Genomic DNA, 25,910 nt, shown 5'->3' with positions numbered 1-25,910 from the left:
TTTTTGTTGTACCGATTCCACATGGTTTATGAACCCAAAACACAGCTCGATTCAAAACGTAAAAGTTCTCCATTTAAATGATTATACAAAATGATTGTAACCAATACATGTTATTCAATACCAGTCAAAGGTTTGGACACACCTACTCACTCAAGGGTTTTTCTTTATTTGTACTATTTTCTACATTGTAGAATAATAGTGAAGACATCAAAACTATGAAATAACACACATGGAATCATGTTGTAACCAGAAAAGTGTGAAACAAATCAAAATATATATTTGATATTCTTCAAAGTAGTCACCCTTTGCCTTGATGACAGCTTTGCACACTCTTGGCATTCTCTCAACCAGCTTCAGCTGGAATGCTTTTCCAACAGTCTTGAAGGAGTTCCCACATATGCTGAGCACTTGTTGGCTGCTTTTACTTCACTCTGCGGTCCAACTCATCCCAAACCATCTCAATTGGGTTGAGGTCGGGTGATCGCGTAGGCCAGGTCATCTGATGCAGCACTCCATCACTCTCCTTCTTGGTCAAATAGCCCTTAAACATCCTGGAGGTGTGTTGGGTCATAGTCTTGTTGAAAAACAAATCATGGTCCCACTAAGCCCAAACCAGATGGGATGGAATATCGCTGCAGAATGCTGTGGTAGCCATGCTGGTTAAGTGGGCCTTGAATTCTAAATAAATCACAGACAGTGTCACCAGCAAAGCACCCCCACACCATCACACCTCCTCCTCCATGCTTCACGGTGGGTCCACACATGCGGAGATCATCCATTCACCTACTCTGCATCTTACAAAGACACGGCGGTTGGAACCAAAAATCTCAAATTTGGACTCATCAGACCAAAGGACAGATTTCCACCAGTCTAATGTCCATTGCTCGTGTTTCTTGGCCCAAGCAAGTCTCTTCTTCTTATTGGTGAGAGCCAGTTTCATCATTGGGCTCCCGAGTGGCACAGTGGTCTAAGGCACTGCATCTCAGCGCAAGAGGCGTCACTGCAGTCCCTGGTTTGAATCCAGGCTGCATCACAACTGGCCTTGATTGGGAGTCCCATAGGGCGGCGCACAATTGGCCCAGTGTCGTCCGGGTTTTGTTCCTAGGCCGCCATTGTAAATAAGAATTTGTTCTTAACTGACTTGACTAGTTAAATAAAGGTTAAATAAAATTGTAAAACATGCCCTTGATGATTTTTCCGACTGCACTTGAAGAAACGTTCAAAATTCTTGACATTTTCCAGATTGACTGACCTTCATATCTTCAAGTAATGATGGACTGTCGTTTCTCTTTGCTTATTTGAGCTGTTCTTGCCATAATATGGACTTGGTCTTTTACCAAATAGGGCTATCTTCTGTATACCACCCCTACCTTGTCACAACACAACTGATTGGCTCAAACGCATTAAGATGGAAAGAAATTACACAAATTAACTTTTAGGAAGGCACCACCTGTTAATTGAAATGCATTCCTCTTCAGAGATAGATGGGAGGGGCTGAGATTAGCTGATAGGACTAAAAACAAAGAAAAGTTAACTATTGTAAAATAGTATGTACAGTATAAGCTGGAAGCAGAAGTGTTGTTGTCCATTAGTTTACTCCAATTATGGGAAGGGTGGTAGGGTAAGGTGAAAATAATAAAGGAACATATATTTAAAATAGATATATATTTTACTTATATATTTACAAAAAATATATATGGGGGATCATCATCTGGTGAACTGTGTTTTTTATTGCAGAGCACTTCCTGCTGTTAGCCATCTCTTTGAAAATACCTTGTGTGTGAAACATTGTTGCATTTAAAATGGAACTGACAGCATTGTAGCAACATGACATCTTATTAATATCTGTTCATATACACCTCAGGAAGAATATGAAACTTTATTTTTTCAGGTCATTTTGACATTTTCTTAACTTGTTAGAATGTTTGGGATTTACGTATACTAAGGCATTTGGGAAAATGCTATGGAGATATAGAGTGGGAATGCAGCCGTGTGTTTGGATACTATATATATATATATATATGGATAATAGATACTGCAGTGGATAATACTGAATAAAAACATCTTCCAGGACCAGAGTCTACACAGACCTGTGCAGTATAGCCAATCAGAGCTTCAGTAGACCTTTATACAAAAAAGCCATTTGCCAAACGGGCCTGCCATCTTTCACTTTGAACTGGACTATGTGTTTACAGGAAGTAGTAACAGTGTGACTTTAGATCATTAGAACGCATTCGCCAAAAGCCACAAAACACACCTGAATGGGTTTCTGTAAATATGACAACACCACGGGAGTCCTCTTACATTTGGGAACTTTACAGTCCTATTGCTCAAACAACCATGAAAAGGTACGCTCTCGCTCTCTCAGTTATGCACATCATCAAGATCAACAACTAATGCTAGCCAGAGCAAGATGAGCTAAACTCTAACGAAGGAACATTAGATAAATCCTCAAACTGTTTTAGCTAGCGGGGCACTAGAGAGCGTGCTATGGAGTAGACGTGCTTTGCTAGAGATCTGCTCAATTTTGAAACAAATTCATATTTATCTTAACCTCTCACAACCAATAACTTCAAACATTGTCTGGCAATATGACAAAGGGAAAAGGCACCAAAAAAGGGGGCACTAAACAAGATAATTTGAATGAGATAGACAACGAACCAATTTCAACGTCGCCGACCCACGAGGAGTTAGCTGAAGATGCTAGCTACCAAGAGTTCCCCACAGATCCTACTCAAAGTGACCTACTGGCTGCTATGAACTCACTAAGCAAGAAGGTGGACACAAGGTTGGTTGATATCTCAAAGAGTATTGGGACTTTGACTGAAACTGTGAAGGCAACTAAGGGAAGGGTGCACGAGGTTGAGCAGACGACAGTCGATCACGAGGCCAGACTACAGGACATAGAGAAACAGTGCGCAACGTTCAAAAATGACAACAAAACCCTGAAGGCCCGACTGGAAATGCTCGAGTCGCATTCAAGACGCCAGAACATCCGAATATGTGGGATCCAGGAGGACACTGAGAACGTTACATAGATTACTGTAGCCTCGGGAAACCCACTGAATTACATAGATTACTGTAGCCTCGGGAAACCCACTGAATTACATAGATTACTGTAGCCTCGGGAAACCCACTGAATTTGTCTCGCAGCTGATACCAGCACTGCGACCGCGCACACAGATCACAGGCAACGAAGCCGGCCAAGGGCGGGCCACCAAGGCCATTCATTGTAAGGCTGCACTATCCCCAGACCAGGGATCTCATCCTCAAGCTGGCTAGTCAAAAGTTCCCCCTTAACTACAACAGAGCCAGGGTGTCTTTCTACCCAGATCTTACTTTGGAGGTGAGGAACCAACGGAAAGAGTATGATGAGGTACGCAACAAATGCAGGGCGGCCAACATCCGGTATGGATTCTTCTTCCCGGCCTGGTTTAAGGTGACAGTCGAGGGATCAACACGTACGTTTGACAACCCAAAAGAGGCTGACCTGTTCTTGTCAAGCAAGCTCCCTGGCTGAGGATACAGAACGGCTAAATGTCAACCGGCTAAATGGCCAAATACAGGCCAGGGATGTGTTTGAATTTCCTGCCTATGTCTTTTCGATCAGAAGATCTGAAATTGGGACTTATGATGGGTGAGATGTTATGGCTTATATAGCATTGTTTAGCCTATCACCCCCTAACGTGAGAGTTAAGTGTTATTTAATATTAGTTTATATGCGGAGCATCTATAGACGAGGAGTTAGTTCAAGCTGTATGTCTAAACACCCTAAGGTTTGTGTGTTAGCCAAGGAGTGCTTCGTTTGGGGAAGTCACTCAGTAAAGGGACGGGAGGGGGAATGGGAGGGGGGACGGGAGGGGGGACGGGAGGGGGAACGGGAGGGGGAACGGGAGGGGGGACGGGAGGGGGGATGGGGTCTGTGTTTTATGTTCACGTTTATTAATACAGGTGGCATGACAAGCTCCCCCACGGCGGGACGTTTTTCTTCTGGGTTTTGTATGACAGCAGCAATTTGCTTAAAAATTATTAATTGCCATATAGTGATCGAGCACAGAGTAGACCCGGTGGAAAAAAGATAGTCAGTTGGAACTGTAATCCTGATAAGAAAAAACATTCCTTTTGTTTACTCATCCTCGATTTAAGATCCTAATATTAAGATCCTAATATTATTGTGGCTGGTACACTGAATTCGAAACCAATAACCTTGGTCAATTTATATGGACCCAATTTCGATGATCCATAATTTTTTCAAAGGGTATTTAAGGCCATACCAAATATCTCAGATACAAGTGTTATTGTTGGAGGTGACTTTAACTGTACGTTAGATCCTCTTTTAGATAAACAGCTATCAAGGTCACTTCAACAATCAAATGCCAGTGTCTGTCTAAATACATTGATGACAAACCTTAACATTGTGGATATTTGGAGACCCAACAGACAGGGATTATTCTATATTTTCATCAGTTCATAAATCATATTCCAGAAATGACTCTCTTTTGTTGGACTCCAAACTAATTTCAGCAGCTGCGTCGGTTACCTATCACCCTATTCAAATTTTGGGGTTTTTATTTAATTTCACCTTTATTTAACCAGGTAGGCCAGTTGAGAACAAGTTCTCATTTACAACTGCGACCTGGCCAAGATAAAGCAAAGCAGTGCGACAAAAACAACAACACAGAGTTACACATGGGATAAACAAAAGTACATTCAATAACACAATAGAAAAATATATATACAGTGTGTGCAAATGGAGTAAGAAGGTAAGGCAATACATAGGCCATAGTAGCGAAGTAATTACAATTTAGCAAATTAACACTGGAGTGATAGATGTGCAGATGATGATGTGCAAGTAGAAATACTAGTGTGCAAAAGAGCAAAACATTTAAATAAAAACAAAATGGGGATGAGGTAGGTAGTTGGATGGGCTATTTACATATGGGCTGTGTACAGCTGCAGCAATCGGTGAGCTGCTCAGATAGCTGATGCTTAAAGTTAGCGAGGGAGATGTAAGTCTCCAACTTAAGCGAATTTTGCAATTCGTTCCAGTCATTGGCAGAAGAGAACTGGAAGGAAAGGCGGCCAAAGTAGGTGTTGGCTTTGGGGATGTTGGCTGGAGCGCGTGCTACGGGTGGGTGTTGTTATGGTGACCAGTGAGCTGAGATAAGGCGGAGCTTTACCTAGCAAAGACTTATAGATGACCTGGAGCCAGTGGGTCTGGCGACGAATATGTAGCGAGGGTCAGCCAACGAGAGCATACAGGTCGCAGTGGTGGGTAGTATAAAGGGCTACGGACCACTCTCCTCTGTCCATGACGCTGAAACTCGACAATATGTCGACAGGTTGGCGACCGTGGTGCTTAGACGCATACTTGTTTAAAGATGAGACCTTTTGTCAGTATTTTAAGGAGCAGATTGCCTTTTTCCTCAGAGCTAACGACACGAGTGATGTTGACGAATCCACCCTTTGGGAATCTCTAAAGGCTGTGAATAGAGGTTACAGTATTTCTTATACATCAGAGAGGAAGAAACGCGCCAATACTAGGCTGAGAGAAATTGAAAGAGAGTTAGGGGAACAGGAGAACGTTTTTAGGACGAATTCCTCAAATGCAGAAATTGAGGAGAAGATCACAAAGTTGAAATATGAATACAATTACCATCCTTTTGAAACAGATGGGCTCTTTACTTGCTAGAATGCAATGAAGTTATTTTGAACTTGGTGACAACCACATAAATTATTAGCAAGACAGCTAAGGCATGTACAGGCATCTAGAGCTATTCACAAAATAAAAGACAAGAAGGGTCAAATAGTAACAGATCCGCAGGATATTAATAAATGCTTTGCGCAGTTTTACTCTAGAGCTATATCAATCAAAATGCGATGCTTCTGATTCACAAACTATGGAACGCTTTCTCGCTGAATGTGAACTTCCTAAACTAGACAGGGGGGCAGCTGCTGCACTCGATGCAGGGATAACCTTAGAGGAAATTAACACAGCGATAGCACCATTTCCAAACAGCTGGGCCCCTGGGCCCGATGGATACGTAGTAGAATTCTATAAGAAGTACTGCGCCAGTCGAGCTCCACTTATGTTGCGAATGTTTCAACATTCCAAAGAAAATGCCAAACTCCCGCAAACACTGTACAATAGCACTGATCTTGAAAAAAAATAGAGATTCCATGGAGAAGTCGTGATAATTGCTCTTGACGCAGAGAAGGCGTTTGATTAGATTGACTGGAAGTATATGATGTCGGTTCTGGAGCATTTCGGGTTTGGAAAGGAATTTATTAATTGGATAAGAATTATTTATGCACACCCAATGGCGTCCGTGGTAACCAATCAGGAAATGTCGCAGTCATTCCGCCTGTTCAACGGCTGCCGACAGGGGTGCCCTATTTCGCCTGCTCTCTTCGCTATTGTTACGCACGCCTCTAAGAAGAGGGAACGCGACACCCTGCTGCAACTCAACTCCCCGTGAAGTGAAAAAGGTATGGGCTGTAGGTGCGAGTAAGGATGACACAAAAAGCAGAATTTACCATTTACTAGGATTTATTTCCTACACGGTAATATGGGGAAAAGGGGCTGGACGGAACCAAAGCAAAGAAAGTAAATATCAAAGCTTCCCCCTCTCCTATCTAACCTGCCTACCCACTTAACTTACCTAACTTAGCACCACCTGGTGCCCTAACCAAAATACAGGAGATGGTCCGCCCAGGTCTTACCTAGTGTGCCTAGACAGTGAATATACTACGGGTTATGTATGCCCGCGGGCCTCATGCCTAAGCACTCCCTAGGTGCCTTCCCCTTCCCCCCTGGGAACAAATGAAACAGAACAACAAACAATCCACTTCACAACAAAACTGAGAACAAAACTGAGAAAACTAACTCAGGTCACTAAAGAAGCTCTGACCAAGCAACAAACACAGAACATTGCAAAGCTGCTACCAACAACAACTAACACAATGCATACAACATGCTATAACCCCTCAGCCATAAACCTCTCTCTCTCTCTCTCTCTCTCTCTCTCTCTCTCTCTCTCTCTCTCTCTCTCTCTCTCTCTCTCTCTCTCTCTCTCTCAGCTGCTTCTTGACGAGGGGGCGGGGTCAGCTCTCCAATCATCAATTAGCCATTGAGTCGACCAATCAGCTGGTTGGGGAGAACTCAGGAAGCTATCTCCTGAAACACACACACTCAAATACAAAAGCTACAACACAGAAACTGGGGAACGTAACAGCTATAGCCATGGAACGAATCCCTTGCTACTCTCATTCGTGCATGTGCCGATATAGCTCCGGTTAAAATAAAAGACACTTAGCACAAAATGTCCCTATATGCAGACGATGTTCTTTTGTTTTTATCCAAGCCTAAAACTTCTATTCCCCCTTACTTAACCTGATGTCACGCCCTGACCTTAGAGATCCTTTTATGTATCTATTTTGGTTTGGTCAGGGCGTGAGTTGGGGTGGGTATTCTATGTTCTATGTTTTGTAGTTCTATGTTTTGGCCGGGTAGGGTTCTCAATCAGGGACAGCTGTCTATCGTTGTCTCTGAGAACCATACTTAGGTAGCCTTTTTTCCCACCTGTCTTGGTGGGAAGTTGACTTTGTTTAGGGCACATAGCCTTTAGCTTCACGGTTTGTTTTTGTAGTGTTTATTGTTTTGTTCGGCGTCATTGTTATTAATTAAAGAAAATGTACGCTGACCACGCTGCACCTTGGTCCTCTTCTTTTCACGGCCGTGACAGAACATCCCATCATAAACGGACCAAGCAGCGTGGTAAAAAGGAGGAATGGAGATTGGAGGAGATCCTGGCCGGAAGGGATCGCCTTCCATGGGAACAGGTGGAAGCATTGAGGAAGGCGAAGGCAGCGACGAAAGCAGAGCGGCAGCGTTACAAGGGGACACGGCTGGCAAGGAAGCCCGAGAGCTAACATAAATATATGTTGTGTTTTCGCTGTAAAACATTTAAAAAATCGGACACGTTGGCTGGATTCACAAGATGTTTATCTTTCATTTGCTGTATTGGACTTGTGATTTCATGAAATTATATTATATTATATTAAGAAACTGGATTCAATAGTAATTCCATTTTTATGGGATAACAGGCAGCCAGAATTTCAAAGAAGCATTTATGCAAGTACAGGATAGAGGGGGACTTTGGCCTTCTTCACTTTAAACTGTATTATTGGGCTGCTAATCTGAACATTGTGTCTTTCTGGAGGGAAAGTTTACCTTGGATGCGACAGAATGATTATCCTTTCATGGCTTTTGATAGAGCAGACCTGTCAACGTTCCTCACTCCCTGCACTTGTTAATAGTCCAGCATATGTGGAAAAAGCCACTTCTGACTCTAATCCAGTCATTTGCCACACTCTTAGGATCTGGACACAGATGAGGTATTTTCTGAACATTCCCACTGTATTCATTGACAGCCCGATTAGCCTGAATCATGCTTTCCACCCTGCATTGGATGATGTGGTGTTTTCACAGTGGAGGGAGAAGGGGCTCACATTGGTAATTTATACATGGATGGTCAGTTAGCTTCATTTCAACTATTACAGGGAAAGTTTAACATGCAAACAACATGTTTTTTCAGATTCCTCCAAATCAGGAATTTCTTAACTTCTTGGAACTATAGGGGGTGCTGTTCCGCATTAGCATATTTGTGTCTCCAAATTAAACTGCCTCGTGCTAAATTCTTGATCGTACAATATGCATATTATTGTTATTATTGGATAGAAAACAGTCTATAGTTTCTATAGGAGTTGAAATTTTGTCTCTGAGTGGTACAGAACAATTTCTACAGCACTTTTCATGACAGGGTTCAGATTTCAGAAATTTTTACCTCTGATCTGGGGTCTGTTTATAAGGCCACAGTGAATGCTATGAAGAAACCGACACTACCTACGTCTTCCTCTGGGTGTCTGTACGTCATCACGTTTTCAATGAAGTCTATGGGACGTTCACAGCCATTATAAATGACAAAAATGTACAGAGACCCCTCTTTCTCAACGTGCGCCTCAAGCGTGAAGGCCATCGGACCTGCCTCGTTCCAAATCGTTTTCTAACCAGCAGTATTTCTCCGGTCATGTTTTCAGTCGTTATAGTTGTTAAAAACATCATAATGTAGTGAATTTTAACCGTTTTATATCAATTTATATCCGTTTAGTGCGATTTTGAGGAATTTCTTTGTCGTGCACTCTGAAAGTTTGGACACGCTTTAGGGTGTCGGTCGTTGGTGATGGACATTTCGAAGGACAGAGGACATCTATCGACCAAAAGACGTTTATAACATAGAAAGGATACATTGCCCAAGAATATGATGGAAGATCAGCTCAAAGTAAGCAATATTTAATATGATAAACCGTGTTTCTGTCGAAATATTTTAAACGCATACATCGCCATTTTGTTTGGTATAGCTTCACTTGGCCAACCCTGTATTGAAAAGTAAGGATAATTTTAAAAATGTAAATCAGCGGTTGCATTAAGAACTAATTTGTCTTTCGATTCCTGTCAACCCTGTATTTTTTAGTCAAGTATATGATTAGCTTTTAATTAAACTAGATCACTCTGATAGATGACGTCAGACATATTGAGGCTTGATTTCCTAGTATTTTCATTGTGTAACCACGGTTTTGTATGGCTAAATATGCACCTTTTCGAACAAACTGTATATGTATGTTGTAAAATGATGTTACAGGAGTGTCATCGGAAGAATTCTGAGAAGGTTAGTGAAAAAATTAATATCTTTTGGCGGTGATTACGTTATAGCGCTCTTTGCCTGGAATCGATGCTCTGGTAACGTTTTCACATGTGGTATGCTAACTTATCGATTTATTGTGTTTTCGCTGTAAAACGCTTAGAAAATCTGAAATATTGTCTGGAATCACAAGATCTGGGTCTTTCCATTGCTATGCTTTGTCTATTCTTATGAAATGTTTTATGATGAGTAAATTGGTCATACACGTTGCTCTATCTAGTAATTCTAGTGGATTTGTGATGGTCGGTGCAATTGTAAACTGTGATTTCTACCTGAAATATGCACTTTTTTCTAACAAAAACTATCCTATACCATGAATATGTTATCAGACTGTCATCTGATGGTTTTTTTTATAGGTTATTGGCTATCAATATCTTAGTTGAGCCGAATTGGTGATAGCACCTGAAGGAGTAAGAAACTGATGGAGTTAGAATAGTGGTGTATTTTGCTAACGTGTTTAGCTAATAGATTTACATATTTTGTCTTCCCTGTAAAACATTTTAAAAATCTGAAATGGTGGCTTTATTCACAAGATCTGTATCTTTCATCTGGTGTCTTGGACTTGTGATTTAATGATATTTAGATGCTACTATCTACTTCTGAAGCTATGCTATCTATGCTAATCAGTGTGTGGGGGGTGGGGGGTGCTCCCGGATCCGGGTTTCTGAGGCAGTAGAGGTTTTAAGGACACATATCCCACAGTATGGCATTAAGCCAAATAATCCTACATTAGATATCCTGATCCTTGTGAATCCCCTTTCAAAAGGGCCGGTCTCTAGACTGTATGATGTGCTACAGGCTCACATAGAGGTATCCACAGACACTATTAAAAGGGCTTGGGAACAAGAACTTGGTTCAGAAATCTCAGATGAGGACTGGGTAGAAGCACTCAGGAATATAAACCACAGTTCAGTGAATGCCAGACACAACCTTGTACAGTTTAAAGTGATACACAGGTTACATTACTCAAAAGTAAAACTGCATAAAATATTCCCGGACACCTCACCACTGTGTGAGAGCTGCAAGCAGGATGGGGGGACGTTGACCCACTTGTTTTGGACATGTCGTAAGTTACATGCTTACTGGGCTCTCATTTTTGATGACTTATCTAAAGCCTTCGATAGAGTTCTAGCCCCAGACCCATTGATCGCTCTGTTTGGTACAGTTGATGGGAATAACCAGGAAGGGAAAGCTGTCTGTTTGGTTACAGTTGATGGGAATAACCAGGAGGGGAAAGCTGTCTCTCTGTTTGGTACAGTTGATGGGAATAACCAGGAGGGGAAAGCTGTCTCTCTGTTTGGTACAGTTGATGGGAATAACCAGGAGGGGAAAGCTGTCTCTCTGTTTGGTACAGTTGATGGGAATAACCAGGAGGGGAAAGCTGTCTCTCTGTTTGGTACAGTTGATGGGAATAACCAGGAAGGGAAAGCTGTCTCTCTGTTTGGTACAGTTGATGGGATAACCAGGAAGGGAAAGCTGTGTCTCTGTTTGGTACAGTTGATGGGAATAACCAGGAGGGGAAGGCTGTCTCTCTGTTTGGTACAGTTGATGGGAATAACCAGGAAGGGAAAGCTGTCTCTCTGTTTGGTACAGTTGATGGGAATAACCAGGAAGGGAAAGCTGTCTCTCTGTTTGGTTACAGTTGATGGGAATAACCAGGAAGGGAAAGCTGTCTCTCTGTTTGGTACAGTTGATGGGAATAACCAGGAGGGGAAAGCTGTCTCTCTGTTTGGTTACAGTTGATGGGAATAACCAGGAGGGGAAGGCTGTCTCTCTGTTTGGTACAGTTGATGGGAATAACCAGGAGGGGAAAGCTGTCTCTCTGTTTGGTTACAGTTGATGGGAATTACCAGGAGGGGAAGGCTGTCTCTCTGTTTGGTACAGTTGATGGGAATAACCAGGACGGGAAAGCTGTCTCTCTGTTTGGTTACAGTTGATGGGAATAACCAGGAAGGGAAAGCTGTCTCTCTGTTTGGTACAGTTGATGGGAATAACCAGGAAGGGAAAGCTGTCTCTCTGTTTGGTACAGTTGATGGGAATAACCAGGAAGGGAAAGCTGTCTCTCTGTTTGGTACAGTTGATGGGAATAACCAGGAAGGGAAAGCTGTCTCTCTGTTTGGTACAGTTGATGGGAATAACCAGGAGGGGAAAGCTGTCTCTCTGTTTGGTTACAGTTGATGGGAATAACCAGGAAGGGAAAGCTGTCTCTCTGTTTGGTACAGTTGATGGGAATAACCAGGAAGGGAAAGCTGTCTCTCTGTTTGGTACAGTTGATGGGAATTACCAGGAAGGGAAAGCTGTCTCTCTGTTTGGTACAGTTGATGGGAATAACCAGGAAGGGAAGACTGTCTCTCTGTTTGGTACAGTTGATGGGAATAACCAGGAAGGGAAGGCTGTCTCTCTGTTTGGTTACAGTTGATGGGAATAACCAGGAAGGGAAGGCTGTCTCTCTGTTTGGTTACAGTTGATGGGGATAACCAGGAAGGGAAAGCTGTCTCTCTGTTTGGTACAGTTGATGGGAATAACCAGGAGGGGAAGACTGTCTCTCTGTTTGGTACAGTTGATGGGAATAACCAGGAAGGGAAAGCTGTCTCTCTGTTTGGTACAGTTGATGGGAATAATCAGGAAGGGAAGGCTGTCTCTCTGTTTGGTACAGTTGATGGGAATAACCAGGAAGGGAAAGCTGTCTCTCTGTTTGGTACAGTTGATGGGAATAACCAGGAAGGGAAGGCTGTCGCTCTGTTTGGTACAGTTGATGGGAATAACCAGGAAGGGAAAGCTGTCTCTGTTTGGTACAGTTGATGGGAATAACCAGGAAGGGAAAGCTGTCTCTCTGTTTGGTTACAGTTGATGGGAATAACCAGGAAGGGAAAGCTGTCTCTCTGTTTGGTACAGTTGATGGGAATAACCAGGAAGGGAAAGCTGTCTCTCTGTTTGGTACAGTTGATGGGAATAACCAGGAAGGGAAGGCTGTCTCTCTGTTTGGTACAGTTGATGAGAATAACCAGGAAGGGAAAGCTGTCTCTCTGTTTGGTTACAGTTGATGAGAATAACCAGGAAGGGAAAGCTGTCTCTCTGTTTGGTACAGTTGATGGGAATAACCAGGAAGGGAAAGCTGTCTCTCTGTTTGGTTACAGTTGATGGGAATAACCAGGAAGGGAAGGCTGTCTCTCTGTTTGGTACAGTTGATGGGAATAACCAGGAAGGGAAAGCTGTCTCTCTGTTTGGTACAGTTGATGGGAATAACCAGGAAGGGAAAGCTGTCTCTCTGTTTGGTACAGTTGATGGGAATAACCAGGAGGGGAAAGCTGTCTCTCTGTTTGGTACAGTTGATGGGAATAACCAGGAAGGGAAGACTGTCTCTCTGTTTGGTACAGTTGATGGGAATAACCAGTAGGGGAAAGCTGTCTCTCTGTTTGGTACAGTTGATGGGAATAACCAGGAAGGGAAACCTGTCTCTCTGTTTGGTACAGTTGATGGGAATAACCAGGAAGGGAAGACTGTCTCTCTGTTTGGTACAGTTGATGGGAATAACCAGGAAGGGAAAGCTGTCTCTCTGTTTGGTACAGTTGATGGGAATAACCAGGAAGGGAAAGCTGTCTCTCTGTTTGGTACAGTTGATGGGAATAACCAGGAAGGGAAGGCTGTCTCTCTGTTTGGTACAGTTGATGGGAATAACCAGGAAGGGAAAGCTGTCTCTCTGTTTGGTTACAGTTGATGGGAATAACCAGGAAGGGAAAGCTGTCTCTCTGTTTGGTACAGTTGATGGGAATAACCAGGAAAGGAAAGCTGTCTCTCTGTTTGGTACAGTTGATGGGAATAACCAGGAAGGGAAAGCTGTCTCTCTGTTTGGTACAGTTGATGGGAATAACCAGGAAGGGAAAGCTGTCTCTCTGTTTGGTACAGTTGATGGAAATAACCAGGAAGGGAAAGCTGTCTCTCTGTTTTGTACAGTTGATGGGAATAACCAGGAAGGGAAAGCTGTCTCTCTGTTTGGTACAGTTGATGGGAATAACCAGGAGGGGAAAGCTGTCTCTCTGTTTGGTTAAAGTTGATGGGAATAACCAGGAAGGGAAAGATGTCTCTCTGTTTGGTACAGTTGATGGGAATAACCAGGAAGGGAAAGCTGTCTCTCTGTTTGGTACAGTTGATGGGAATAACCAGGAAGGGAAAGCTGTCTCTCTGTTTGGTACAGTTGATGGGAATAACCAGGAAGGGAAAGCTGTCTCTCTGTTTGGTACAGTTGATGGGAATAACCAGGAAGGGAAGGCTGTCTCTCTGTTTGGTTACAGTTGATGGGAATAACCAGGAAGGGAAGGCTGTCTCTCTGTTTGGTTACAGTTGATGGGAATAACCAGGAAGGGAAAGCTGTCTCTCTGTTTGGTACAGTTGATGGGAATAACCAGGAAGGGAAAGCTGTCTCTCTGTTTGGTACAGTTGATGGGAATAATCAGGAAGGGAAGGCTGTCTCTCTGTTTGGTACAGTTGATGAGAATAACCAGGAAGGGAAAGCTGTCTCTCTGTTTGGTTACAGTTGATGAGAATAACCAGGAAGGGAAAGCTGTCTCTCTGTTTGGTACAGTTGATGGGAATAACCAGGAAAGGAAAGATGTCTCTCTGTTTGGTACAGTTGATGGGTATAACCAGGAAGGGAAGGCTGTCTCTCTGTTTGGTACAGTTGATGGGAATAACCAGGAAGGGAAAGCTGTCTCTCTGTTTGGTTACAGTTGATGGGAATAACCAGGAAGGGAAGGCTGTCTCTCTGTTTGGTACAGTTGATGGGAATAACCAGGAAGGGAAAGCTGTCTCTCTGTTTGGTACAGTTGATGGGAATAACCAGGAAGGGAAAGCTGTCTCTCTGTTTGGTACAGTTGATGGGAATAACCAGGAGGGGAAAGCTGTCTCTCTGTTTGGTACAGTTGATGGGAATAACCAGGAAGGGAAGACTGTCTCTCTGTTTGGTACAGTTGATGGGAATAACCAGTAGGGGAAAGCTGTCTCTCTGTTTGGTACAGTTGATGGGAATAACCAGGAAGGGAAACCTGTCTCTCTGTTTGGTACAGTTGATGGGAATAACCAGGAAGGGAAGACTGTCTCTCTGTTTGGTACAGTTGATGGGAATAACCAGGAAGGGAAAGCTGTCTCTCTGTTTGGTACAGTTGATGGGAATAACCAGGAAGGGAAAGCTGTCTCTCTGTTTGGTACAGTTGATGGGAATAACCAGGAGGGGAAAGCTGTCTCTCTGTTTGGTACAGTTGATGGGAATAACCAGGAAGGGAAGACTGTCTCTCTGTTTGGTACAGTTGATGGGAATAACCAGTAGGGGAAAGCTGTCTCTCTGTTTGGTACAGTTGATGGGAATAACCAGGAAGGGAAACCTGTCTCTCTGTTTGGTACAGTTGATGGGAATAACCAGGAAGGGAAGACTGTCTCTCTGTTTGGTACAGTTGATGGGAATAACCAGGAAGGGAAAGCTGTCTCTCTGTTTGGTACAGTTGATGGGAATAACCAGGAAGGGAAAGCTGTCTCTCTGTTTGGTACAGTTGATGGGAATAACCAGGAAGGGAAGGCTGTCTCTCTGTTTGGTACAGTTGATGGGAATAACCAGGAAGGGAAAGCTGTCTCTCTGTTTGGTTACAGTTGATGGGAATAACCAGGAAGGGAAAGCTGTCTCTCTGTTTGGTACAGTTGATGGGAATAACCAGGAAAGGAAAGCTGTCTCTCTGTTTGGTACAGTTGATGGGAATAACCAGGAAGGGAAAGCTGTCTCTCTGTTTGGTACAGTTGATGGGAATAACCAGGAAGGGAAAGATGTCTCTCTGTTTGGTACAGTTGATGGGAATAACCAGGAAGGGAAAGCTGTCTCTCTGTTTGGTACAGTTGATGGGAATAACCAGGAAGGGAAAGCTGTCTCTCTGTTTGGTACAGTTGATGGGAATAACCAGGAGGGGAAAGCTGTCTCTCTGTTTGGTTACAGTTGATGGGAATAACCAGGAAGGGAAAGCTGTCTCTCTGTTTGGTACAGTTGATGGGAATAACCAGGAAGGGAAAGCTGTCTCTCTGTTTGGTACAGTTGATGGGAATAACCAGGAAGGGAAAGCTGTCTCTCTGTTTGGTACAGTTGATGGGAATAACCAGGAAGGGAAAGCTGTCTCTCTGTTTGGTACAGTTGATGGGAATAACCAGGAAGGGAAGGCTGTCTCTCTGTTTTGTTACAGTTGATGGGAATAACCAGGAAGGGAAGGCTGTCTCTCTGTTTGGTTACAGTTGATGGGAATAACCAGGAAGGGAAAGCTGTCTCTCTGTTTGGTACAGTTGATGGGAATAACCAGGAAGGGAAAGCTGTCTCTCTGTTTGGTACAGTTGATGGGAATAATCAGGAAGGGAAGGCTGTCTCTCTGTTTGGTACAGTTGATGAGAATAACCAGGAAGGGAAAGCTGTCTCTCTGTTTGGTTACAGTTGATGAGAATAACCAGGAAGGGAAAGCTGTCTCTCTGTTTGGTACAGTTGATGGGAATAACCAGGAAAGGAAAGATGTCTCTCTGTTTGGTACAGTTGATGGGTATAACCAGGAAGGGAAGGCTGTCTCTCTGTTTGGTACAGTTGATGGGAATAACCAGGAAGGGAAAGCTGTCTCTCTGTTTGGTTACAGTTGATGGGAATAACCAGGAAGGGAAGGCTGTCTCTCTGTTTGGTACAGTTGATGGGAATAACCAGGAAGGGAAAGCTGTCTCTCTGTTTGGTACAGTTGATGGGAATAACCAGGAAGGGAAAGCTGTCTCTCTGTTTGGTACAGTTGATGGGAATAACCAGGAGTGGAAAGCTGTCTCTCTGTTTGGTACAGTTGATGGGAATAACCAGGAAGGGAAGACTGTCTCTCTGTTTGGTACAGTTGATGGGAATAACCAGTAGGGGAAAGCTGTCTCTCTGTTTGGTACAGTTGATGGGAATAACCAGGAAGGGAAACCTGTCTCTCTGTTTGGTACAGTTGATGGGAATAACCAGGAAGGGAAGACTGTCTCTCTGTTTGGTACAGTTGATGGGAATAACCAGGAAGGGAAAGCTGTCTCTCTGTTTGGTACAGTTGATGGGAATAACCAGGAAGGGAAAGCTGTCTCTCTGTTTGGTACAGTTGATGGGAATAACCAGGAAGGGAAGGCTGTCTCTCTGTTTGGTACAGTTGATGGGAATAACCAGGAAGGGAAAGCTGTCTCTCTGTTTGGTTACAGTTGATGGGAATAACCAGGAAGGGAAAGCTGTCTCTCTGTTTGGTACAGTTGATGGGAATAACCAGGAAAGGAAAGCTGTCTCTCTGTTTGGTACAGTTGATGGGAATAACCAGGAAGGGAAAGCTGTCTCTCTGTTTGGTACAGTTGATGGGAATAACCAGGAAGGGAAAGCTGTCTCTCTGTTTGGTACAGTTGATGGGAATAACCAGGAAGGGAAAGCTGTCTCTCTGTTTGGTACAGTTGATGGGAATAACCAGGAAGGGAAAGCTTTCCCTTCCTGGTTATTCCCATCAACTGTACCAAACAGAGAGACAGCTTTCCCTTCCCTGGTTATTCCCATGCGAATTGTACCAAACAGAGAGACAGCTTTCCCTTCCTGGTTATTCCCATCAACTGTACCAAACAGGAGACAGCTTTCCCTTCCTGGTTATTCCCATCGACTGTACCAAACAGAGAGACAGCTTCCTTTCCTGGTTATTCCCATCAACTGTACCAAACAGAGAGACAGCTTTCCCTTCCTGGTTATTCCCATCAACTGTAACCAAACAGAGAGACAGCTTTCCCTTCCTGGTTATTCCCATCAACTGTACCAAACAGAGAGACAGCCTTCCCTTCCTGGTTATTCCCATCAACTGCTACCAAACAGGAGACAGCTTTCCCTTCCTGGTTATTCCCATCAACTGCTACCAAACAGAGACAGCTTTCCCTTCCTGGTTATTCCCATCAACTGTACCAAACAGAGAGACAGTCTTCCCTTCCTGGTTATTCCCATCAACTGTACCAAACAGAGAGACAGGTTTCCCTTCCTGGTTATTCCCATCAAGTATACCAAACGGAGAGACAGCTTTCCCCTACTGGTTATTCCCATCAACTGTACCAAACAGAGAGACAGTCTTCCCTTCCTGGTTATTCCCATCAACTGTACCAAACAGAGAGACAGCTTTCCACTCCTGGTTATTCCCATCAACTGTACCAAACAGAGAGACAGCTTTTCCCTTCCTGGTTATTCCCATCAACTGTACCAAACAGAGAGACAGCTTTCCCTTCCTGGTTATTCCCATCAACTGTACCAAACAGAGAGACAGCCTTCCCTTCCTGGTTATTCCCATCAACTGTAACCAAACAGAGAGACAGCTTTCCCTTCCTGGTTATTCCCATCAACTGTACCAAACAGAGACAGCCTTCCCTTCCTGGTTATACCCATCAACTGTACCAAACAGAGAGACATCTTTCCTTTCCTGGTTATTGCCATCAACTGTACCAAACAGAGAGACAGCTTTCCCTTCCTGGTTATTCTCATCAACTGTAACCAAACAGAGAGACAGCTTTCCCTTCCTGGTTATTCTCATCAACTGTACCAAACGGAGCAGCTGATTATTCCATCGACTGTACCAAACAGAGAGACAGCTTTCCTTCCTGGTTATTCCCATCAACTGTACCAAACAGAGAGACAGCTTTCCCTTCCTGGTTATTCCCATCAACTGTAACCAAACAGAGAGACAGCCTTCCCTTCCTGGTTATTCCCATGACCTTCCTGGTTATTCCCATCAACTGTACCAAACAGAGACAGCTTCCCTTCCTGGTTATTCCCATCAACTGTACCAAACAGAGAGACAGCTTTCCCTTCCTGGGTATTCCCATCAACTGTACCAAACAGAGAGACAGCTTTCCCTTCCTGGTTATTCCCATCAACTGTACCAACCAGCAGAGACAGCTTTCCCTTCCTGGTTATTCCCATCAACTGTGACCAAACAGAGAGACAGCTTTCCCCTCCTGGTTATTCCCATCAACTGTACCAAACAGAGAGACAGCTTTCCCTTCCTGGTTATTCCCATCAACTGTACCAAACAGAGAGACAGCTTTCCCTTCCTGGTTATTCCCATCAACTGTACCAAACAGAGAGACATCTTTCCCTTTCCTAGGTTATTCCCATCAACTGTACCAAACAGAGAGACAGCTTTCCCTTCCTGGTTATTCCCATCAACTGTACCAAACAGAGAGACAGCTTTCCTTTCCTGGTTATTCCCATCAACTGTTCCGAACAGAGAGACAGCTTTCCCTTCCTGGTTATTCCCATCAACTGTAACCAAACAGAGAGACAGCTTTCCCTTCCTGGTTATTCCCATCAGACTGTACCAAACAGAGAGAACATAGCCCTCCCTTCCTGGTTATTCCCATCAACTGTACCAAACAGAGAGACAGCTTTCCCTTCCTGGTTATTCCCATCAACTGTACCAAACAGAGAGACAGCTTTCCCTTCCTGGTTATTCCCATCAACTGTACCAAACAGAGAGACAGTCTTCCCTTCCTGGTTATTCCCATCAACTGTACCAAACAGAGAGACAGGTTTCCCTTCCTGGTTATTCCCATCAACTGTAGCCTACAACAGAGAGACAGCTTTCCCCTACTGGTTATTCCCATCGACTGTTGCCAAACAGAGAGACAGTCTTTCCCTTCCTGGTTATTCCCATCAACTGTCTACCAAACAGAGAAGACAGCTTTCCCCTCCTGGTTATTCCCATGAACTGCTGCCAAACAGAGAGACAGCTTTCCCTTCCTGGTTATTCCCATCAACTGTACCAAACAGAGAGACAGCTTTGCCTTCCTGGTCATTCCCATCAACTGATACCAAACAGAGAGACAGTCTTCCCTTCCTGGTTATTCCCAGTCAACTGTACCGAACAGAGAGACAGGTTTCCCTTCCTGGTTATTCCCATCAACTGTACCAAACAGAGAGACAGCTTTCCCCTACTGGTTATTCCCATCAACTGTACCAAACAGAGAGACAGTCTTCCCTTCCTGGTTATTCCCATCAACTGTTTTACCAAACAGAGAGACAGCTTTCCCCTCCTGGTTATTCCCATCAACTGTACCAAACAGAGAGAACAGCTTTCCCTTCCTGGTTATTCCCATCAACTGCTACCAAACAGAGAGACAGCTTTCCCTTCCTGGTTATTCCCATCAACTGTACCAAACAGAGAGACAGCCTTCCCTTCCTGGTTATTCCCATCAACTGTAACCAAACAGAGAGACAGCTTTCCCTTCCTGGTTATTCCCATCAACTGTACCAAACAGAGAGACAGCCTTCCCTTCCTGGTTATACCCATCAACTGTACCAAACAGAGAGACATACCTTTCCTTTCCTGGTTATTCCCATCAACTGTACCAAACAGAGAGACAGCTTTCCCTTCCTGGTTATTCTCATCAACTGTAACCAAACAGAGAGACAGCTTTCCCTTCCTGGTTATTCTCATCAACTGTACCAAACAGAGAGACAGCCTTGCCTTCCTGATTATTCCCATCAACTGTACCAAACAGAGAGACAGCTTTCCCTTCCTGGTTATTCCCATCAACTGTACCAAACAGAGAGACAGCTTTCCCTTCCCTGGTTATTCCCATCAACTGTAACCAAACAGAGAGACAGCCTTCCCTTCCTGGTTATTCCCATCAACTGTAACCAAACAGAGAGACAGCCTTCCCTTCCTGGTTATTCCCATCAACTGTACCAAACAGAGAGACAGCTTTTTCCCTTCCTGGTTATTCCCATCAACTGTACCAAACAGAGAGACAGCTTTCCCTTCCTGGTTATTCCCATCAACTGTACCAAACAGAGAGACAGCTTTTTCCCTTCCTCGGTTACTCCCATCAACTGTACCAAACAGAGAGAGACATCTTTCCCTTCCTGGTTATTCCCATCAACTTTAACCAAACAGAGAGACAGCTTTCCCCCTCCTGGTTATTCCCATCAACTGTACCAAACAGAGAGACAGCTTTCCCTTCCTGGTTATTCCCATCAACTGTTCTTAGAAACAAGAGAAGACAGCTTTCCCTTCCTGGTTATTTCCATCAACTGTACCAAACAGAGAGACAAGGACTTTCCCTTCCTGGTTATTCCCATCAACTGTACCAAACAGAGAGACAGCTTTCCCTTCCTGGTTATTCGCCATCAGACTGTTACCAAACAGAGAGACAGCTTTCCTTTCCTGGTTATTCCCATCAACTGTTCCAAACAGAGAGACAGCTTTCCCTTCCTGGTTATTCCCATCAACTGTAACCAAACAGAGAGACAGCTTTCCCTTCCTGGTTATTCCCATCAACTGTACCAAACAGAGAGACAGCCTTCCCTTCCTGGTTATTCCCATGGACTGTACCGGAACAGAGAGACAGCTTTCCCTTCCTGGTTATTCCCATCAACTGTACCAAACAGAGAGACAGTCCTTTTCCCTTCCTGGTTATTCCCATCAGACTGTACCAAACAGAGAGACAGTCTTCCCTTCCTGGTTATTCCCATCAACTGTACCAAACAGAGAGACAGGTTTCCCTTCCTGGTTATTCCCATCAACTGTACCAAACAGAGAGACAGCTTTCCCCTACTGGTTATTCCCATCAACTGTACCAAACAGAGAGACAGTCTTCCCTTCCTGGTTATTCCCATCAACTGTACCAAACAGAGAGACAGCTTTCCCCTCCTGGTTATTCCCATCAACTGTACCAAACAGAGAGACAGCTTTCCCTTCCTGGTTATTCCCATCAACTGTACCAAACAGAGAGACAGCTTTCCCTTCCTGGTTATTCCCATCAACTGTACCAAACAGAGAGACAGCCTTCCCTTCCTGGTTATTCCCATCAACTGTAACCAAACAGAGAGACAGCTTTCCCTTCCTGGTTATTCCCATCAACTGTACCAAACAGAGAGACAGCTTTCCCTTCCTGGTTATTCTCATCAACTGTAACCAAACAGAGAGACAGCTTTCCCTCTGCTCTGGTTATTCTCATCAACTGTACCAAACAGAGAGACAGCCTTCCCTTCCTGGTTATTCCCATCAACTGTACCAAACAGAGAGACAGCTTTCCCTTCCTGGTTATTCCCATCAACTGTACCAAACAGAGAGACAGCTTTCCCTTCCTGGTTATTCCCATCAACTGTAACCAAACAGAGAGACAGCTTTCCCTTCCTGGTTATTCCCATCAACTGTACCAAACAGAGACAGCTTTCCCTTCCTGGTTATTCCCATCAACTGTACCAAACAGAGCGACAGCCTTCCCCTTCCTGGTTATTCCCATCAACTGTACCAAACAGAGAGACAGCTTTCCCCTTCCTGGTTATTCCCATCAACTGTACCAAACAGAGAGACAGCCTTCCCTTCCTGATTATTCCCATCAACTGTACCAAACAGAGAGACCGCTTTCCCTTCCTGGGTTATTCCCATCAACTGTACCAAACAGAGAGACAGTCTTCCCCTCCTGGTTATTCCCATCAACTGTACCAAACAGAGAGACAGCTTTCCCTTCCTGGTTATCCCCATCAACTGTAACCAAACAGAGAGACAGCCTTCCCTTCCTGGTTATTCCCATCAACTGTAACCAAACAGAGAGACAGCCTTCCCTTCCTGGTTATTCCCATCAACTGTACCAAACAGAGAGACAGTCTTCCCTTCCTGGTTATTCCCATCAACTGTACCAAACAGAGAGACAGCTTTCCCTTCCTGGTAATTCCCATCAACTGTACCAAACAGAGAGACAGCTTTCCCTTCCTGGTTATTCCCATCAACTGTACCAAACAGAGAGACAGCTTTCCCTTCCTGGTTATTCCCATCAACTGTAACCAAACAGAGAGACAGCTTTCCCCTCCTGGTTATTCCCATCAACTGTACCAAACAGAGAGACAGCTTTCCCTTCCTGGTTATTCCCATCAACTGTACCAAACAGAGAGACAGCTTTCCCTTCCTGGTTATTCCCATCAACTGTACCAAACAGAGAGACAGCTTTCCCTTCCTGGTTATTCCCATCAACTGTACCAAACAGAGAGACAGCTTTCCCTTCCTGGTTATTCCCATCAACTGTAACCAAACAGAGAGACAGCTTTCCCTGTCCTGGTTATTCCCATCAACTGTACCAAACAGAGAGACAGCCTTCCCCTCCTGGTAATTCCCATCAACTGTAACCAAACAGAGAGACAGCTTTCCCCTCCTGGTTATTCCCATCAACTGTACCAAACAGAGAGACAGCCTTCCCCTCCTGGTTATTCCCATCAACTGTAACCAAACAGAGAGACAGCTTTCCCCTCCTGGTTATTCCCATCAACTGTACCAAACAGAGAGACAGCTTTCCCTTCCTGGTTATTCCCATCAACTGTAACCAAACAGAGAGACAGCTTTCCCTTCCTGGTTATTCCCATCAACTGTACCAAACAGAGAGACAGCTTTCCCTTCCTGGTTATTCCCATCAACTGTACCAAACAGAGAGACAGCCTTCCCCCTCCTGGTTATTCCCATCAACTGTACCAAACAGAGACACAGCTTTCCCTTCCTGGTTATTCCCATCAACTGTACCAAACAGAGAGACAGCTTTCCCTTCCTGGTTATTCCCATCAACTGTACCAAACAGAGAGACAGCTTTCCCCTCCTGGTTATTCCCATCAACTGTACCAAACAGAGAGACAGCTTTCCCCTCCTGGTTATTCCCATCAACTGTACCAAACAGAGAGACAGCTTTCCCCTCCTGGTTATTCCCATCAACTGTACCAAACAGAGAGACAGCTTTCCCCTCCTGGTTATTCCCATCAACTGTAACCAAACACCGAGACAGTTTTCCCTTCCTGGTTATTCCCATCAACTGTACCAAACAGAGCGATCAATGGGTCTGGGGCTAGAACTCTATCGAAGGCTTTAGATAAGTCATCAAAAATGAGAGCCCAGTAAGCATGTAACTTACGACATGTCCAAAACAAGTGGGTCAACGTCCCCCCATCCTGCTTGCAGCTCTCACACAGTGGTGAGGTGTCCGGGAATATTTTATGCAGTTTTACTTTTGAGTAATGTAACCTGTGTATCACTTTAAACTGTACAAGGTTGTGTCTGGCATTCACTGAACTGTGGTTTATATTCCTGAGTGCTTCTACCCAGTCCTCATCTGAGATTTCTGAACCAAGTTCTTGTTCCCAAGCCCTTTTAATAGTGTCTGTGGATACCTCTATGTGAGCCTGTAGCACATCATACAGTCTAGAGACCGGCCCTTTTGAAAGGGGATTCACAAGGATCAGGATATCTAATGTAGGATTATTTGGCTTAATGCCATACTGTGGGATATGTGTCCTTAAAACCTCTACTGCCTCAGAAACCCGGATCCGGGAGCACCCCCCACCCCCCACACACTGATTAGCATAGATAGCATAGCTTCAGAAGTAGATAGTAGCATCTAAATATCATTAAATCACAAGTCCAAGACACCAGATGAAAGATACAGATCTTGTGAATAAAGCCACCATTTCAGATTTTTAAAATGTTTTACAGGGAAGACAAAATATGTAAATCTATTAGCTAAACACGTTAGCAAAATACACCACTATTCTAACTCCATCAGTTTCTTACTCCTTCAGGTGCTATCACCAATTCGGCTCAACTAAGATATTGATAGCCAATAACCTATAAAAAAAACCATCAGATGACAGTCTGATAACATATTCATGGTATAGGATAGTTTTTGTTAGAAAAAAGTGCATATTTCAGGTAGAAATCACAGTTTACAATTGCACCGACCATCACAAATCCACTAGAATTACTAGATAGAGCAACGTGTATGACCAATTTACTCATCATAAAACATTTCATAAGAATAGACAAAGCATAGCAATGGAAAGACCCAGATCTTGTGATTCCAGACAATATTTCAGATTTTCTAAGCGTTTTACAGCGAAAACACAATAAATCGATAAGTTAGCATACCACATGTGAAAACGTTACCAGAGCATCGATTCCAGGCAAAGAGCGCTATAACGTAATCACCGCCAAAAGATATTAATTTTTTCACTAACCTTCTCAGAATTCTTCCGATGACACTCCTGTAACATCATTTTACAACATACATATACAGTTTGTTCGAAAAGGTGCATATTTAGCCATACAAAACCGTGGTTACACAATGAAAATACTAGGAAATCAAGCCTCAATATGTCTGACGTCATCTATCAGAGTGATCTAGTTTAATTAAAAGCTAATCATATACTTGACTAAAAAATACAGGGTTGACAGGAATCGAAAGACAAATTAGTTCTTAATGCAACCGCTGATTTACATTTTTAAAATTATCCTTACTTTTCAATACAGGGTTGGCCAAGTGAAGCTATACCAAACAAAATGGCGATGTATGCGTTTAAAATATTTCGACAGAAACACGGTTTATCATATTAAATATTGCTTACTTTGAGCTGATCTTCCATCATATTCTTGGGCAATGTATCCTTTCTATGTTATAAACGTCTTTTGGTCGATAGATGTCCTCTGTCCTTCGAAATGTCCATCACCAACGACCGACACCCTAAAGCGTGTCCAAACTTTCAGAGTGCACGACAAAGAAATTCCTCAAAATCGCACTAAACGGATATAAATTGATATAAAACGGTTAAAATTCACTACATTATGATGTTTTTAACAACTATAACGACTGAAAACATGACCGGAGAAATACTGCTGGTTAGAAAACGATTTGGAACGAGGCAGGTCCGATGGCCTTCACGCTTGAGGCGCACGTTGAGAAAGAGGGGTCTCTGTACATTTTTGTCATTTATAATGGCTGTGAACGTCCCATAGACTTCATTGAAAACGTGATGACGTACAGACACCCAGAGGAAGACGTAGGTAGTGTCGGTTTCTTCATAGCATTCACTGTGGCCTTATAAACAGACCCCAGATCAGAGGTAAAAATTTCTGAAATCTGAACCCTGTCATGAAAAGTGCTGTAGAAATTGTTCTGTACCACTCAGAGACAAAATTTCAACTCCTATAGAAACTATAGACTGTTTTCTATCCAATAATAACAATAATATGCATATTGTACGATCAAGAATTTAGCACGAGGCAGTTTAATTTGGAGACACAAATATGCTAATGCGGAACAGCACCCCCTATAGTTCCAAGAAGT

This window comes from Salvelinus alpinus, chromosome 25 (genome assembly GCF_045679555.1).
Source record: "Salvelinus alpinus chromosome 25, SLU_Salpinus.1, whole genome shotgun sequence".
Taxonomy (NCBI): domain Eukaryota; kingdom Metazoa; phylum Chordata; class Actinopteri; order Salmoniformes; family Salmonidae; genus Salvelinus; species Salvelinus alpinus.
Note: the sequence above shows the minus strand (reverse complement) of the source record.